The sequence below is a fragment of the Paralichthys olivaceus genome, chromosome 20 (assembly GCF_024713975.1).
Source record: "Paralichthys olivaceus isolate ysfri-2021 chromosome 20, ASM2471397v2, whole genome shotgun sequence".
NCBI classification, from domain to species: Eukaryota; Metazoa; Chordata; class Actinopteri; order Pleuronectiformes; family Paralichthyidae; genus Paralichthys; species Paralichthys olivaceus.
Window position 1 is genome coordinate 11,568,296 of NC_091112.1, and position 17,269 is coordinate 11,585,564.

Below are 17,269 nucleotides of genomic sequence, written 5' to 3' on the forward strand. Positions count from 1 at the left end.
AAATTCTGCACGGTCCATTACAAATAATGGATCACAGAAGTCTTTTTAGTGAAAAGCTTCTCTCTTCTTACAGTTATGTTTTTATTCAACGATTTTAGAAACCTTTATGTGCTATGGAGAGCTTTTATAAAATAGAGCATATACAAATTAGAGCCAGAACTATAATTTTGAACTTCTGATGAAAATGATAGTTTTTTTCTCAACAAAAACAATATTATATATAGTTCTCTCATTTAAGAATGAAAATAAAAAATCTTAATCTAAGTATGTTTGAATGTCTCTCAATAATATCATACATTCTTCTCGGTTCCTCGATCGTTACAGTTTCTTGCATCAACTAAAAAAAACAAACAAAGAAGATTTTTTATTTATTTCAAATGGTCACTGGTTCAGTGCATCATTTACATCTAAGAAATATAACTACAAAGACAAAAATAGTGTAATTAAGAAGTAAACAACTGATTCTTCTCCGTATCTTAAACACATCTTTAAAACTCAGCAGGTCCCAGAGCGGCAAACATCGATGGGCTAATCTCCCTTCAGTATAATATGTTTGTTGTATACAAGAAACATATTATGAGGAGAAAATTGTTATGATGTCCCTCTCAGGCAGAGACAGATTGTTTCCTTTGAACATTCTGAAATCTGAGCGCCATAAACTGGAAACAAATGGGCCCCTCCTGTGGGTTTAATAACAGGGCTCACTGACACATCCATCTGTGACGTATAGGACGGAGAGGAGGTTCTCAATATCCCCAAAATCACTGGAGGTGCTATTTAGCAGCGATTAGCTTCCCTTATCTCATCATACATCATCTTTCCCTCAGACTTGCACCGATATTGCAGGCGACATCTAATATGATATAAGAGATTAAAATGACTTTCATGACGTTAATTTATTCCGATCCAATATCTTATAAATAAATACAACTTTGAGCTCCTGGCTACCATAATGCATTTCAATGCCCCAGTGCTCATCTTTTTATCTGCTCATGTTTCCCAAAGGCTTGGCTGTGTGCGTGACCTTGACACGAGTGTCAAAGAAACAGAGGGTATTGATTGAACTGTGTGCGCATCTCAGCCGCCTTTGTGGATCTGAGAGGATTGGATTTATCAAATGAGCCCTGAGAGTGGAGCGTTTGGAAACTGGTCTTAATCCTTCAGTGAAACTCTGTGGGTCCAGAACATCCCTGATGCATTGATCAGTGCACACACACACACTTGAATGTAAGCACATATACCTAAGAAGTCACGGATATCGCCTACACAATGCTGTGCGTTACAGTCTTGCGAGACCCCATTCATTTAAAGTATAGTTTTTCCCAGATTTAAATATCAGATGATACAGTTATTTTCTGAAAGGACGATGGGTTTTGTAAGGTCTCCACCGTACTATGTAAAGTGCCTTGAGATGATGTATGATGTGATTTGGCGCTCTGCAAATAAACTGAATTAGAATGAATTGAAAGGTGCTTATCTGCAGTTTGCATTGCCGCCATAGCAATGCTAAGCTAACCAGCAGCCTCTCATTGTAGCGAAATGAGAGTGTTATCAAACTTATGAATAGAAAATCTTATCTTACGCATGGAAATTAGTCTTTGGCTGCAAAGCACAGAATTGGTAAGATAGATTCACCAGTGTCGGTTTGTAGCTCTGGGTTCCCCCAGGAGCCATAACCCCTGATGTAAGTCATCTAACTTTACGTAAGAAAATTAACAGGCATATCTTTGCAAAATGCGATTCCTCTTCATCGTCATTGATTTTATCATCATGAAAGGAAAAGAAGATAAAAGCATATGTGTTGTCCACCATGCACATCGAGTAACTGAAATAAATCAGCCAACAACTCATCTTAGAAGGATCAGGATGAAACAGATACTCCCCAGTCAGTCAAGTGTTCGTACCATAGCCATAACTAAGCTGAAAATAGGATTTTATACCTATAGCCCTGCACTGCACCTCTCGCTGTATACTGCTGATGCTGAACAATACCCTGCTCACTCTGATTAGCATAATTTCTCAAGAGAATGGAGAGATGAATGAGTCATATGACGGAAGCGTAGAGGAAAACCTGCTGGAGGAGAGATCAAAAGGATGTTATAGTGCTCCTCACTATTGGTCTCTGGAGAAAGGATTCTGATTCTCACACTTAACTCTGCTTTGAACCGCACTTAAGAGAACTCTGCAGCCCTTAAGCCACGCTCGCACATTCTCCCCATGTAAATTATTATGTCAGGATTTGGCATCTGAGTAGATGTTGCTGATGTTCAGAATGGATCTGAATCCTTTATTTGTCAGCAAATGAGTTGTAATGAGACGTGGAGGAGAATTGAACTCTGAAGTTTGGACGGAGAACAGACGAGATGAGAGAGGATGGATTAAACAACTGTACCTGAAAAATATGGAACACAAAGGTGCTCAGCCTTTAGCCAATCACATATGCCCTATAGCCTCCCTCAGCATGCTCACCACATGCTAGCTAGTTAGCTAAATCGATTTGACAGCGATTATTGAGAAAATTAGCTGGCTTTTGAAAAAGCTATTCCAAAAAAACTAAGCTAAATACATAACATTTCATTGTGAGTTTTATAAATAATATATCATATTACTTCACAGTGTATTAGTGTATAAATATACATTTTAATCTATTTAAAATACATCAGATTGAAATGTCTTATGTATTTAATCAATGATTATCTATTTACTTATTCAATATTGACCACTTTGGGTTCCCATACAGACCAACCACAAAATATGGAAACAAATGAGCATGTGGGTGGATGGGGGTGACACCACATGGCTCGAAGCTGAGAGAAGCTTCCCTAACTCTTGATCAATATGTCGATGAGACTGGGATTTCCTGACTTTTCCTGAAATCTGGAAGGCTCGTGACCACCAGGACCCCAATAATTATGTAGGAATCTGTGTAAGAAGCAAAGCATCTGGAACACAGGATTACATAAACTTTCCAAATGAAAACAGAGTCTTAAGGAGAAGCTGTCTCAGAAGACAGAACGACGTCTGCCAACCCGTCAGAGAGGGGAGAGCACTCCTCAACCGCTATGTAACTAGCTGTAGCCTGTTTATATATGTAAATATATATGTATATATATGCACATTTAGTATGATTTTTCAGTTCCCTCATTTATTTCAAAGACATTTTGATTCAAAATCATGGCATCTAATAGCATCTTGCATTATTCTGTTTTGTGCTATCTTATTGCTTTTGGAGTAATGGCTATACTCATTCATACAAATGAAACATAACTGAAATTGAAAACTGACATTGAGACAGTGTGTGTGTGTGTGTGTGTGCGTGTGCTTGTGTGTAGAAGGTAGATATGTACCTTTCTCAAACTCATCTGTATAAGAGCTCACATTTCAGCTTCACAGCTTTTCCATTTTGTTGAATTCCTTCAGGGGATCCCCACCGTCACTCCTAATGAACAAGACTATTACTCACACTAAAATAAGTTGTCACCCCGCTGTATCCCTGTTATTATTCACTCGTCTCATCTGTGTGTCAGTCTGCAGTTGAGTCTGGGTCTGCAGTCTGATGAGCCCCCCACCCCCGGCTCAAATCCCATTGAAATGCAGCTAAAGTCCACATTAAAACATGAACATATGAGTTTCTTCTTTCTCTTTCCCTTCCTGAAATCGAACTTTGATTTACAGGTCGACACTCACATCAATTCCCTTGACAACTTCCCTGTGGAAACGCTGCACTATTTACAATTGAATTGAAATATTGATTCACTATAGCAGTGTTAACCCCGCAGGGAGCCCGGGCTTGAGTGGCTTTGTTTCCAGTCTGATTATGATGTATACAAGACTGTTTTTGTCCTCTCTCACAGAAGACATTTTAATCATTGGATGTCATTCAAAGTGCTCCTGCCAAATTGCATTACTGCTTACTTATCTGACCCCTGAATGGAAGGTAACCTGACTCCTGGGCTTTGCTTTTTATCCTTTTCTGTCTCCCTCTTATACAGGCACACACACACACACACACACACACACAGCTCTTATATTACACTCTCTCTTTTGTACACTTGATGCACAGCAAATATGTTATCAGTGAGCTAAATGAGCTGCGGCTGGGAGAAACAGTAAAGCTACGTGAGCTGTGTGTTTACGCCGCTGCTGTTTCTCACTGTACAGAAAGAAACCATAAGGGACAATAGCCATAAAGATGCGGCATGTATTATCTTCATTCTCTTTAATGGAGTGGAAACAATTCATCAGTTAATCAGTTTGCATGACAGAAAATGTATCTTAAACTCTAGAATATTTATTTAAGCTTCACAAATGGGACATTTTTGGTCTAAAATGATAATGAAGTGGAATCTTTGAGTTTTAACTTTTGGATGAACAGAATAAAACATTTAGAACAACTTGGGCTCAAGGAACTTATGATGGACGTTTTTTGCAGTTTTTAGTAAAGGCTGCTTTTTAATTCCCCCCTGAACCTTTCTCTTCATGGAAGCTTTTGGACATGGTTGACATCGGCTTTTATTTATACTGTCTAATCGTATCTATATTTTATTGTTTTTATTTTCTCTGCTCCTAATATTATTTTCATTGTATCTGCCTCATCTGCTTTTATTCATTTATTACACACGTAATAGTCTATGAAAGGTTTAATTGAAAAAAAGTTTCAAAGACCAAGCAATTAATCAAGAAATAAATAAATTGAAATGGAGGAGGAGGAAATAATCGAATTAGCTCTAAATCAATCCACAATCTTTGTGAAAAAGATATTGACACAGAGTCGAGTATTAACTTGCAGAACGGACCAATGTGGTTTCAGAAGCCATTCCACCTCAGTAGCGTCTCTTCTACTGCACGTCTTCGCTTCAGAGACATCTGGCAAAGTGTGTGTGGTCAGCAGTTGCCTTACAGAGAGACGCTCTGCTGAATACATTCTTTTTTCCATTGGCTGCACTGATGCATTGAGATTCGATCAAGCTCACTGCAGCTGTTTACCTCAAGGCATGATGTAACACTTTGTCAGCGAGTCCACACCTGCTGGTTATTGTCTCGCATTATGGAAATGGTACTGAAATCCTCTGTGACTTTGCGTCAGTCAGCCTGAAGCTGACTGTGAAGAGGTGAAAAGGAACTTAGAAAAAGAAAAACATTTTAAATAGTTTCAGTTTTACACCAGCAAGAATATCATTAGATTTATGACTAGAAACTATGAACGTAAGGTATTTTTCACATTTGATTAGATTTGACCATTCGTCAATTCATCCATTATCTATACCGCTATACTGTTTGTGGGTGTCGGATCAAACTGAAGTCAATCTGAGCTGACATTGGGCAAAACGCGAGACGGATAGTCTGGACAGGTCACCAGCCAATCACAGGGCCAAGATATATAGAAAAACTATTTACACTCAAATTTACACTTACTGGTAAATCCGACTCTTTATACAGTGGGAGGACCATGTCAGTATTTTCTACTTCTTTACAAATTCACTTTACCTCTGAAAAGTCACTGCATAGTATATCTCCTTGGAATAAATACAGGTTGCCTGTGGCCATTGGACCCAAGTAACAAAATACCTTAATACCAATCTACTGTATGAAATGAACACAGGCATCTAAAATATACTAATTCCATATGATCATGTTGGATCTATTTTAAAATGTCTATTATATTATATATAATTGTAACTTCTGTTACATCATGTTACATTATGGCATTAGATTTTGGTTGGTTAGTTTGTTAGAATAGTCGGGTGAATGTGCCATGAACTTAATCTTTGTTTATCAGCCAGTGGAGTGGTCTAATGTGGAACATGGTCCTCATCAGTCATTTCCTTGGCCAGAGCAAAAATTTGTCTCAGGATGTTTTGGGAAACACCTTCAGTCTCCTGTGAACGTTCAGACATAACAAGAGTCATGACCAGGAGCTATTTTGGTGCTGTGAGAGGAACTGACAGAATTAGTAGCTACAACAAAAGATGGTTGCTTTAAACCAAAAATCACAGGAATGAATGATGCGTTAACCAGAAAAGCACTCAGTATACCACAATACAAGTGAAAGTGGAAATAATCTGCCCCCTGATCTGGAGCCACACCAAGAGAATAAAAAACCTTAGTGGTGGAGATAACAAAGTATTCATCTGCTCGCAGACTCTCTATATATTTGCTGTTCATCTCTCTTCCTTATTTTTGATTTGAGAACTTAGTTATTAAGCTGATTTATTATTTAGGAAGAAAACAGTTGTTGTATTATTACCTGAATAAAGTGAATGGAGCGTTTTAGTATCTATTTTAACTGGATGTGTCCTATTTAGGTTCTGCCTGTTTTGTGTTCTTGCCTTATCCTGTGTTGACGTCTGTTTCTCTTATAGCTTCCAATTATTTCAGTTGGAGCCATAACACACAGCACAGTATGAAACTCTAAACTGTGATTCACAGCCACAGTCTGGGTGACCTCAGTATGAGCATCAAGTATGTCTGAGTTTATGTCTCAGAAAATGAAAGAACACAGCCTAAAGATGCTGCATTTAAAACTAACCAATCTGGGTGGTTTTCAACACTGCTGGTATTGGACCAACCTCACGTTCTGGTTGGTCTAACACAGCGAGATGAGTTGCTCATTTATCCCAGTAAGATGTGTTTTTCTACACATAAATGTTGAGTTCGTTCTACCTCATAAATACATTTTTATAATCTTCATGTTTTGTTATATTGAAATCTCATACAAATTGACACATTCGACATAAAGTTGTGAAAGTTCATCCATTCATCCTCTGAAAAGCAAGGTCATGGAGAGGTGGAGCCACACATAGATAACCACGATAAAGAAATAATATGAATAATAACACTGGTGTGCTCTAATTAGCTTTTCCTCTGTATCCACTTGAAGGAGGAAAGTTTGCAGAGACACAGTTTAGCGGAGTGAGTCATGAAGCCAGCCGGGAGCAGATTGAGCTTGTTCACTTTGATCATATTGAGAAAACATTTCCGTCATCTGTTTTTATTCCTGCAGCCAAGTTGGCCTATTTCATTCTGATGCAGTTAGACAAGAGCATTAATGTGCAAGCTGGTTATGCTCTGGAATCATTTTCACACTGGAGGCCTTGCACTTTTAATTGCAAAGTGGCGGTGGCAGTTGGAGAAGTGACCACACAGACGTGCAGATACACCACTTAACCATCTTCGCAGCAGCCACAGCTTCTATTAACCGTCATATATAGGATGTTTTTTCTCTTCTTTTTTTTTTTGTCTCCACAAAAGAGAAATCCAGACAGAGCTCGCCCTGATGTGAATTCCATTTGGAAGGCTTACCAACGCACCAAAAGCAGAATTACAATTTTATGCACTGCTGTGTCTCTTGTGTCACCAAAGCTCCTCCTCTCCTCAATATGTCACCGCACTGCACGCCTTTGTCCTGCTGTAATTGAGTATCACCGGGGCTCAATTCCAGCCCTCCCTCTTATGACCCTGGTACTCTGCATGACGAGCTTTGACAAGTAATTCATAGTTTGCTGAGTACGGCTATGAATTGCTTTACGGTAATCCCCCCACAGGGATTTGTTGTAATGGCAAAGAGCCTGTCATGTTGTGCCAGCAGAATACTTATTGTGACTGAAGATGGCCTTGCTCGGTGTAGTTATGTCCAGGCAGGGGAGGATGTGGACAATGTTTGAACAGTGAATTCCTGTTGAATTACAGCAGTGGCAGATGTGCATGACATTGAAGGAACCATATGGTGTAACATAATGAGGCTTGTTATCAAATTTGACACAGAGAAAAGCACAGTGATCTGCTGAATGTGGCAGTGTTTTCTGTTTGAATGGGCTGAACTACAGCCTGTTTACTGTGTTGTTCCACCAGTTCACTGTGGCCTGCAGCAACATTCTGCTTATTGACACATAACCCCAGATCACTGTGGGGTTCTACACTAGTTCATGTCCATTCTAGTGAAAGAGAAAACCACACACAGGCGAAATAAGACAGTAATATATAGATATATTCATTACATGGTATATTACAAAGTAATGTATCGTATCACATCATATTGTATCATTAAGTATTGTAACTTATCGTTTCTTATCTTATAGTATGGTGTCATATCGTATCATATCTAATCTTCTTGCATCATTTAGTATCATAGTGTATATTATCTCTCATCTTGGTTAGTTTGTGAGGTGCAGCCAGTGCAGAGGTCTAACGTAAAGCACGGTCGTCAGGTTAATAATTTAACATAACATGATCCTTTTATGAGGCAAACATTTGTCTCAGGATGTTTGTACCTTCAGCAAACATTTATAGACATAACAAATGCCAAGTCAGGGAAAGATTTTGGACCATTGAGTCTAACTTGGCCCAAAAAGTGTTTAACTGGGTTGCGATCTGGTGACTGTGAAGGACGAAGCACCTCATTTTCATTCTAATCAAATAATTCAGTGACCCCCTCTCCCTGTGGGTGTCATGCTAGAAGAGTCTAAACCCATCAGGAGGTTAATGTTTCAGCGTAGGACAAATGTGATCACTCAGAATATGTTTGTATTGATTTTCAATGACACTACGTACTTCTAGAGGGATAAGTGGACCCAAACAGTGCCAGCGAAATGCCCACCTCAGCATAATGGAACAACGTGATCCCTTCACTGTAGGACTCAAGTACTCAGGCCTGTCTCATCTGTGGGTTTTGCACTGAACTCTTAAATGTGCATTCATCTTGGTAATGAGAAGTTTGTCCACTGTAATCCTCAAGGTGATTTTCCCCCAAAATATCATAAGCAATAAATATCATATATAATGAACTCCTCACACTGTCGTCTACCATTACAGTGAAATACAAAGCATTAAAGCTGCTGCTGTGTGGATTCTTTCACAACAGCACACAAGGAATTGTTTCAAGCAAGGATGACAGCTGGTTTTGTATGCAAGGAACAGAATTACTGACATATTCACTGGTGTATAGATACATTAATCAGTACACATGCAGGCCTCACTTAGTCTAGACACTGAAAAACCCCTGAACACTGGAGCTCTGCTGTTAACTATAGCCCTCAATCAGACCTTGATTTTGTATTCTATCTGCCAGCTTCACACAGCATATCATATCTGAGCTGTACCATATTATCCAAGGAGCAGCGGAAATTGAGAGGAAAGCCATTTGTTTTCTGAAAATGTTACGCAATGAATTTGAGTTCACAACATCAGCCTCGGAAGACATGCGGTATCTTAAAAAAAACAACGGAATGTGGTAGGTAAGTGTGGGAGGAGCTCTCTGATCCTCTGCTGCTTTTATCGTTCTATAACATCCCGACCCACTTTCTGGCTTAATGCTGCAGTATCTAAAAAAAGACCAACCATGAATTTTTGAAATTTGTCATAGCTCAACTTAGTGGAAATTTAAGCAGAGTAGGATATGTGTCTCTAATGTGTCATTATCACAATACAACTGTTTGTACAATCACAGAGTTTAATTACTCTTTAAATTAGTCTTTGAAACGTTCATCAATCATGTCAATATCTTCACCATCCCAGCATTATTGATGAATTCTGTGCATGTCACGGAACAAAAAGAGATAATTCAATCTATGTAACCATCACTGCCCCAATTCTTCCATGCGTCCTTTACATTTGCATGGTTGTTAGGCAATACATCCACTAGAGGGAAGTGCAGAGGCGATAATTTCTCTCAACAGCAAATCAGTTGAAGGTGGAGGAGGTTGTGATGGTTGACCTCCTGACAAAGAGCCACAAGATGCTGTTTTTTAACAACTCGCAAAGTCTTTCCTTAAAAAGTTTGGTACTGTGCCATTTCGTCCTTATACATATCCGTAAGCTTTCAGAAGACGTGCACAAATTCGGATACAATTAATGCAGAGTAAGAGTAAAGCCCCTTTTCCACCTGTCAAAACTCCGCTCACACTAACACCTGGCTTCTGTCTTCAGTTGGAAAGAATTCAATCGTCATTCAGCTCAAATGGCGTTTTAATCGTCTCAGATCAGCAGTGATGTGCCACATAGTTGAATGCTCTAATTTGGCAGGACAGGGAGGTAAGGGATTGTTGTCAGTTGTTGTTGCATTTGTCACGTAGAACATTTTTTCTGTGAAAAAACACAAAAATCCAAACTCCTCTGCTGGTGATGGGAAAAGAGACACCTTTTTTTTAAATCTGTGTGTGCCCACAAATTTTGGTGTATAATGTGGAGTATAAATAAGTCTTTATTTGACGTTATTTTAGATGGAGGGTGTGTCTCTACTTCCTCCCATTATCCAGAAATTTTGCCAAAATATTCTGGTTACTATTTCCATTTGCCGTCTTGTGCATCTGGAGCCAGAGTCTGTACGATCGGAGCATGGAGTTGCAGAAGCAAGATACAAACTCTCAACCAACTGTGAGTCAGTCTCAGCTGTCAATCATAATTTGTACATTGACTTTTTAGTTTGCTCCATTTCCACCCATGGAGAAAGTGGGATTCATGATCTATATTGCAGCCAGCCAGCAGGTGGCGATCAAGACATCATGCTGTCCATCTTTATGTGCAGTCTATGATCTCTAGTGCTGTAGTTCAAAGCACAACATGAACATCTGTATCTGCGTGAGAGAACATCCACATCCAAGCACAGACACAAGTTTGATTCTTAATGTCAATGCAAATAACTGGGATTAATATAATGAGTGATTGTCACGTATTGTTGTGTCACTGTAAAAATCACATCACCACACTGCTGTCAGGAATACATTAGACATGACCTTCCTGAACACGTCTCTGCTGATGAATACATTTGTGGAAAGAGTCTCACACACACACACATAAAAAGACTTTATTTCGACAGACACATCCTAATTAGTGTTAGGGTCAGCTCTTCACAGCGTTGTTAATTCCTCAGATGACAACATGCAAATGATGTCTACCCAGCATCGCTCGCATGGCCCTAAACATTGAATCATCGTAGCTGTCAGGGGAGGAAACGAAACAAACTGACACTGCTGCTGCAAAAAAGTCTGACTTCACTTTGTCTGTCCTTGTGAATACAGACAATCACAGTCAACCTGGTTAAATTTCATATTTTTCTGTCTGGAATGGTTGAATTTCAGATGGCGGCTCACAGATGGCATTTTTCAGGCTTTCTTTAGTTAAAATAAATGTCTCCTGACTCGGGACGGTTGGCATGTTGACGTTTCCTGTGAGGATACCAGGGATTATAATGTGCAAACCTTGAAATTCTGATACTGCACACTCGGCATCAAGTGAGCACATCGAGTGAAGCGTAGCCATTTGAGATTGTCAGAAAAAGACGTCCCTCTGACTAAAACCTTCTTGATCTGAATGGATGATTTTCAGATTTTCTCCAGCAGTGAAAATTTTACAAAGAAAATGTCTCTGAAGTAGATGCACGACATTACTGCTCCCTAAAAATGAAGCCAAAGAGTCTCGACTGGCACCTGATGGCTGGCTGCAGTATAGGCCAAGAATCCTGTTTCCTCAAGATGAGTGGATGAGTGGATGGGACATGAACCATAGTTAAAGGGAGAGTTCATCCAAAAATGAAAATTCCCTCATTATCTACTCACCACTATGCCGATGGAGGGGTAGTGTTCTGTTTTTTATCGTTTAGAGAAAGGGTCCCCAGTTACTGGAATTGGATTGGATTTGGCTTTAACACTGTTTACTTCCTTTCTAGAGTATCAATTGCAGAATGTTGACAAGGACAGAAAGGTTCATATGGAGCTTAGCATCAGCAGTCCTCACGACACCAATGCAGGTCCATTCGTCTCCTTCAGCTCTTCCCCCACAGTCAGTCCAGGCTTCCTGACTCACTGCAGATGTAGGGGAACCTTTCTTTTTTTCTTCCTTCTCTCTTTACATGCTGAACTGTGAACACAGACTCTGAATTCAGTCTGTTCACTGCCTCTGCTGCAGCTGAGATGTGCCATGACTTCAATACAACCCCAACGTTTGCCATGAAACGTTGCCAGCGTAAGATCCGCAGGCTCAGGGACACAACACACAGCCCAGGAGAGCTTTGTGTGTAAATATAGAAGGGATGGATGGCAAAGTCGAGGTGAGGCTCTGGTCAGATGAGTCATAGCGAGGTTGATTGTGACATTAGAAAAACAAGATAGTGAGAGATGCTGTGTGATAGAAAGTTGAACAGTTCAGTCAGAGGCCTCGTCTGTATGTTGATGCCAAAATCACTGTATCTAATCTCATGGCCTCGTATCTGGGATTCACTTATGGGATTGTCATTCAAATGTGCCCCAATATTCTTTGATGTTAAATCTTGGACACGAGGCGGCCAAAAAACACAATGCACGTGAGCCTCTGCAGATCTGTCAGTGTTTTCCAGTGAATCAATGTGAAAATGCCCACGAAATGAATATAAATCCAATGTATAAATGACCTTGCTAGTGGTAATTGCTTGACAATAAAGTTTAATTTCCGTTTAAAGGTGTTTTCAATAGAGCACAGCTGCTTAATTTTCCTCCTGGTAATTTATGTGTGACTGTGTATCCTCCAGCCTTTTGTGCTGTTCTACACTTGGAAGGTAATTTACCAGCTCCTTATCTTCACTTACCAGGTTGTATCCAGGTCAGCACCCGACGTCGGACATCACTGTTTGTTGCTGTAACCGAGCTGCCTGATGTAACAGCAAATTCATGGCAAGTGATAACTTCTGTGTGGTGAAAACACATTGTGAAGCCCTGTGGTTTTATTCAGGTGTTGTCAATGGTTCATTTCAAGGAAACAGCACAAATATATTTTATAAAGGCATCAGGATTTAAAAACACAGGGAGCTAAAACCCATATTTATCCATTATGTGAATGGAAAAGGCATGATGGCATGACAATTGTTAAACTTAATAATCATAATAATCTTAATTGAATAATTTGTGCATACAGATTGTACTTTCAAACTATTTATCTGTGCAGGTCTAATCATTTTCTGGTAAAGTGAAGAACCCAGGGATGTAAGTGTGCATTGTGCTAGTACATGTGTACAAAGAGCGCACAAAGACTCAGCAGCTGGTTAAAATGCATTTCTTTCCTTTGCCCAAATATTGAGCTTTCCGCTAAATTACATTTCTATTACTAAACTGTTCTCTCTGTTCAGGTTTGCAATATTGTTCCACACAGATGTCATGGCTGTGGTGGATGGAAAGCATAACATTTACACTATTGTTGCACACGCTATTTGGGTTTTGGGGCCACAAAAGAAACATTGGCACCTTTTAAGACTCTGCACATTGTTATTTTGGCCAATTAGACATCCTGTGCGGCTGAGGGTGGGTGGAGCTGTGCAGGGAATTAAATGATGTCACCTAATTCATTTGACTAACATCAATAGGCCTTTTTCACAGCAGACATTGTGAAACCCATGACAGTGAGTTAGCATAAACAACATGACGACCACGAAACTGAAGTAGATCATCTGAATTAGGCCATCTCTTTGAAGAATCAGCAACTAGAGGCCACTAGTGGACAGGTGAGGAATGACAGGATGTAGAAAGTCAATAAAAACATCACATTTTCATCTGTTTCTGTTTCGGTGAAGAAATGTCTTTAATACCCGCAACAATGAGCTGATTTAAAAGAAATATATATATATTTGCTGTTAGACACTCTTTCAACCTTTACTATGAAATTGAACTGACAAATTGACATCAGTCTTATCTTAGTCATTGAATAAATAGAACTTGAAATCATCAGTTAAACCTCCTCTGGAGAGTGTGATTACCTCCCTCAGCTCTGGTAAAGGTATGTTTCCTCTGAGCATCTCCTGATTGGGTCTTAATGGAGTTTTTAAGTGGGCTGTGTGTTTTTTAACCACATACTGTGTGGACAACGCAGCGTCTTCATGTCAGATAAACACTAATCACCTGAGCCCTGCGTTTGCCATGGACTCACAGTAAGCTAATCAAGTGTTTGCACACTTCCACTCAGGCAGCAGGACAGAAGGTGGAAATAGTCAACCTCCTGGTGGTTCAGACCCACCACTGATGATTAAGTGTTACAGGGCAGCAGACTCTCAGTTTGACGCTTTAGGACACACGATTGTTTACATCCTCCTCTATAATGTAACCATTTTTGGTGAGCTGTAAATTTACCACCCATAACAGATTAGAACAAAGTACATATGGTGGCTTGTGTCCTCCTGCAGCGGCCGAGGGTTCAGCTCTGATCTGTCCCTTTGCTGCGTGTCTACTTCCTGTCCAGTCAATAAAAGCAAAATGGCAAATATATCTTAATTTTAACAAACAGTTTAACAAACTGTTTAACTGTCATATTGTCAGTTAGACGTGGTGGAAAAATTATTTGGTTATGAAATCTGATGTAAAACTATTTTACTCACTGAAGCCTTTCACTACCAACTGAGATGGCTGCTGGCGGTTGTAGAGAGGTCCTTTAACTCACCTATTGCAACAGTACTGAACAAATTGTGTATTTTCTCTAAAAGACGAACAAAAACACTTCTTATATTCTTTTAGTCACTAGATCACACGTTTGACTGGTTGTAGGTCTGTCTTACTGAATCCAGAGGCTTTTTGGTCTGCGGCCGTTGATAATGCTCTTTGAAAATCAAATATGAAGCAAGTGGTGTCAGTGAATTGGTCCGGCGTTGCCCATCTAATCATATGCATGATTATCTATGTGTCCTGGTGGCCCATCTGTCTTTGGTCCACCGATCTGGGCCTCCCTGCTCCCTTAAGCTTGTCTAAGAACTTCTGACACTTTATAAAAACTAATCTTTATGTATGACTGCTGTCAGGAGCATCTGACTACATTTACAAGTCTAATATATGTAGATGGGGCTTTCATTCCCTCTCTGAGTCTCCTGGTGACTCCTGAACATTTACCTTTGGTAAATACCGGTGAGCAGGGACGGCACCAGCAAACATGGCAGGGTCTTCTTCATCGCAACATACGTCAGATTAGATTTAGAGACGAAGTGAATCACTGTAGGTTTGAATTGGACTCAGCTCATTGTGGTTTCAAAAGATATCAAACATCAAAGACCACACATGTGTCTTCTTGGCATGTATCACTATCAAAAGACTGGTGTGCCACTGTTTTCCCATATTGGTCGAGTTAGTGGACTCAACAGAAAGCTCCCAGATAAGAAAGAGATCTGAGCGGTTCTTGCTCGAATATTGCTCGTAATAAAAAAGCTCACAGATATGATTCATGAAAACCCACACAGCCATTGGTTTAGTGAAGATGTCATTAAACCAGTGTCAATCAATGTCATGCTGTATAATGGAAACCACAAATGAAAGAGAAAGAGGAATGCGCTGAACACAGAAACAGAGCTTTGTTAAATCACAGTTCTTTTCAAAAGGTGGAAGCGCCGGACGTATTTAAGGTGCTTATTGCAACATCCATTATTGTTTTCAACATCTATCCATTTGAAAAAACATTTAAAGTTTGAGCAGCAAGCTTCATAATGATAGCAGAATGTGTGTCAGGGGTAAATGCACAAGTGATAGTCAATATTTCCTGAGTGGAGCTTCATAGATCGAACCACTCAACAGTCAGGGTCTGATTAATTTGACCCCCCACCACCATAAATAAACTATAAATGAATCCAGAGCTTGTTTGTCTCCATGTGTCTGTGACACGCTGGTGACCTGTCCAGGATTTACACGGCCTCTTGCCCAGTGTCAGCAGGGCTCCAGGCTCCCCTGCGACGGTGCGACCCTCAAAGAATATCCTGTGGCTAATGGATAGTACTTCTACTTTCAATGCAGTAAATGATCTGATACATCTGCTGTGTATATACTAGTATTGAATGTCCATCAGTGGAGAAGAGACAAATTTTATATTTTGACACTTTTCTCGTCACAGGCTCCTTTAATTTATCCGTCGACCATCGTAACGTTTCAACCTGCTCCAACACGCTGAGTGTAAATCACCTCAGACTGGTTTATGCGTTAGTTCTTTTTCTTTGACCAGAAACAGAGAATGATTTATTATTGCCATATATTATTAGTAAACACAGACTTACACGTCACCCATTCATTGGACAGTATTTTTGACCCCGTCCATCATCCTGTGTCATCAAAGCGGTACGCTGCAGAAAATCAAAATTAAATTTATTCAGTTCACTGAGAGCCAGGTCACGCTGCATGCAAAGGGTTTATTTATTTGCTGTTGAGGACACAAAGACTTCACCACGCTCACAGAGAAATATTTGGATGTGAGTCTGAATTCCAGACTGCAAACCGACTCCGTCCACCGGCGAGACACAGGGAGGAAACGATGCATCTTGTACCGCAGCATGAAACCAGAGATGGAGGGACGGCTGCAGAGGCCATCAGACATGTCAGGCTCTCCTGGAACTAAACGCAGTATTCTTGGTGAAGCTGTTTGGTCCTAAGTGAATGAGGACAAATGGGGATAGAGTTTGTGTGAGGCCGGGTGTAAACAAAACCTTATCAATCTGCACTGCACAGGCTTTAATTGTCTTCTCCTGGGAAATCTGGACATGCCCGGTCATCTAAGATGAGAGTGAGAGACAGGATGAGTGGATCTCTCTCTGGGTTTTCATTGTTGTTGTTTGTGTTTTCATTGTAGAAAATAACCGCGAGTCTAGAGCCCAGAAGACGTGACATGTAGGAGGGTCTTGGAAAAATACAGGTTATTATCAGATCACTTGAGGTTTGAAGTGAAGTACAGAGTCATACATTGACAGATGATGAATGGGGATGCTGAAGTGCCATTTAGCAAGGCACTTAAGTTACAGCTGTTCGGCTGTAGACAGGCATTTTTGTTTGGAACAGGACATATGTCCAATTACAAAACAACAACAGTACGTCTGCAAAAGATACAACTTCTGACAATTATGTGTGTGTGTTTGTGTTTGTTTTAGTTTTTGTTTCCTCTTCATGAACCCATTCCAGCGCACACTGATGGTACAGTTGTGATGTTGTGACGCCCCCCAGTGGACAATGGGACATTGCTTTCCACAGCCACAAGGACTACGTCTGATACATAAATGAAATAAAGTAAAGTATTTGCACTTCAATTTCCCTCAAGAAAAATATATTTAAGCTCTCTTTGCTGGAGTTGCATACCGTAGCCAATGCAAAATATTATCTATCTAAGTTCTTTTCTCTGGCAAATCTCTTTGTGTCATTCACAGACATAAGAGGAAGAAGACGAGAGTCAAACAAAAGCAGTGTTTTCTTTATTGAGCATTTTCACCAGAAGAGGCTGCTGCTGTCTCACTCATGAAGAGACGGATAAAAAACTATAGCAGCAGAGGAGAAGCTCACAGTGTCTGTGGTCG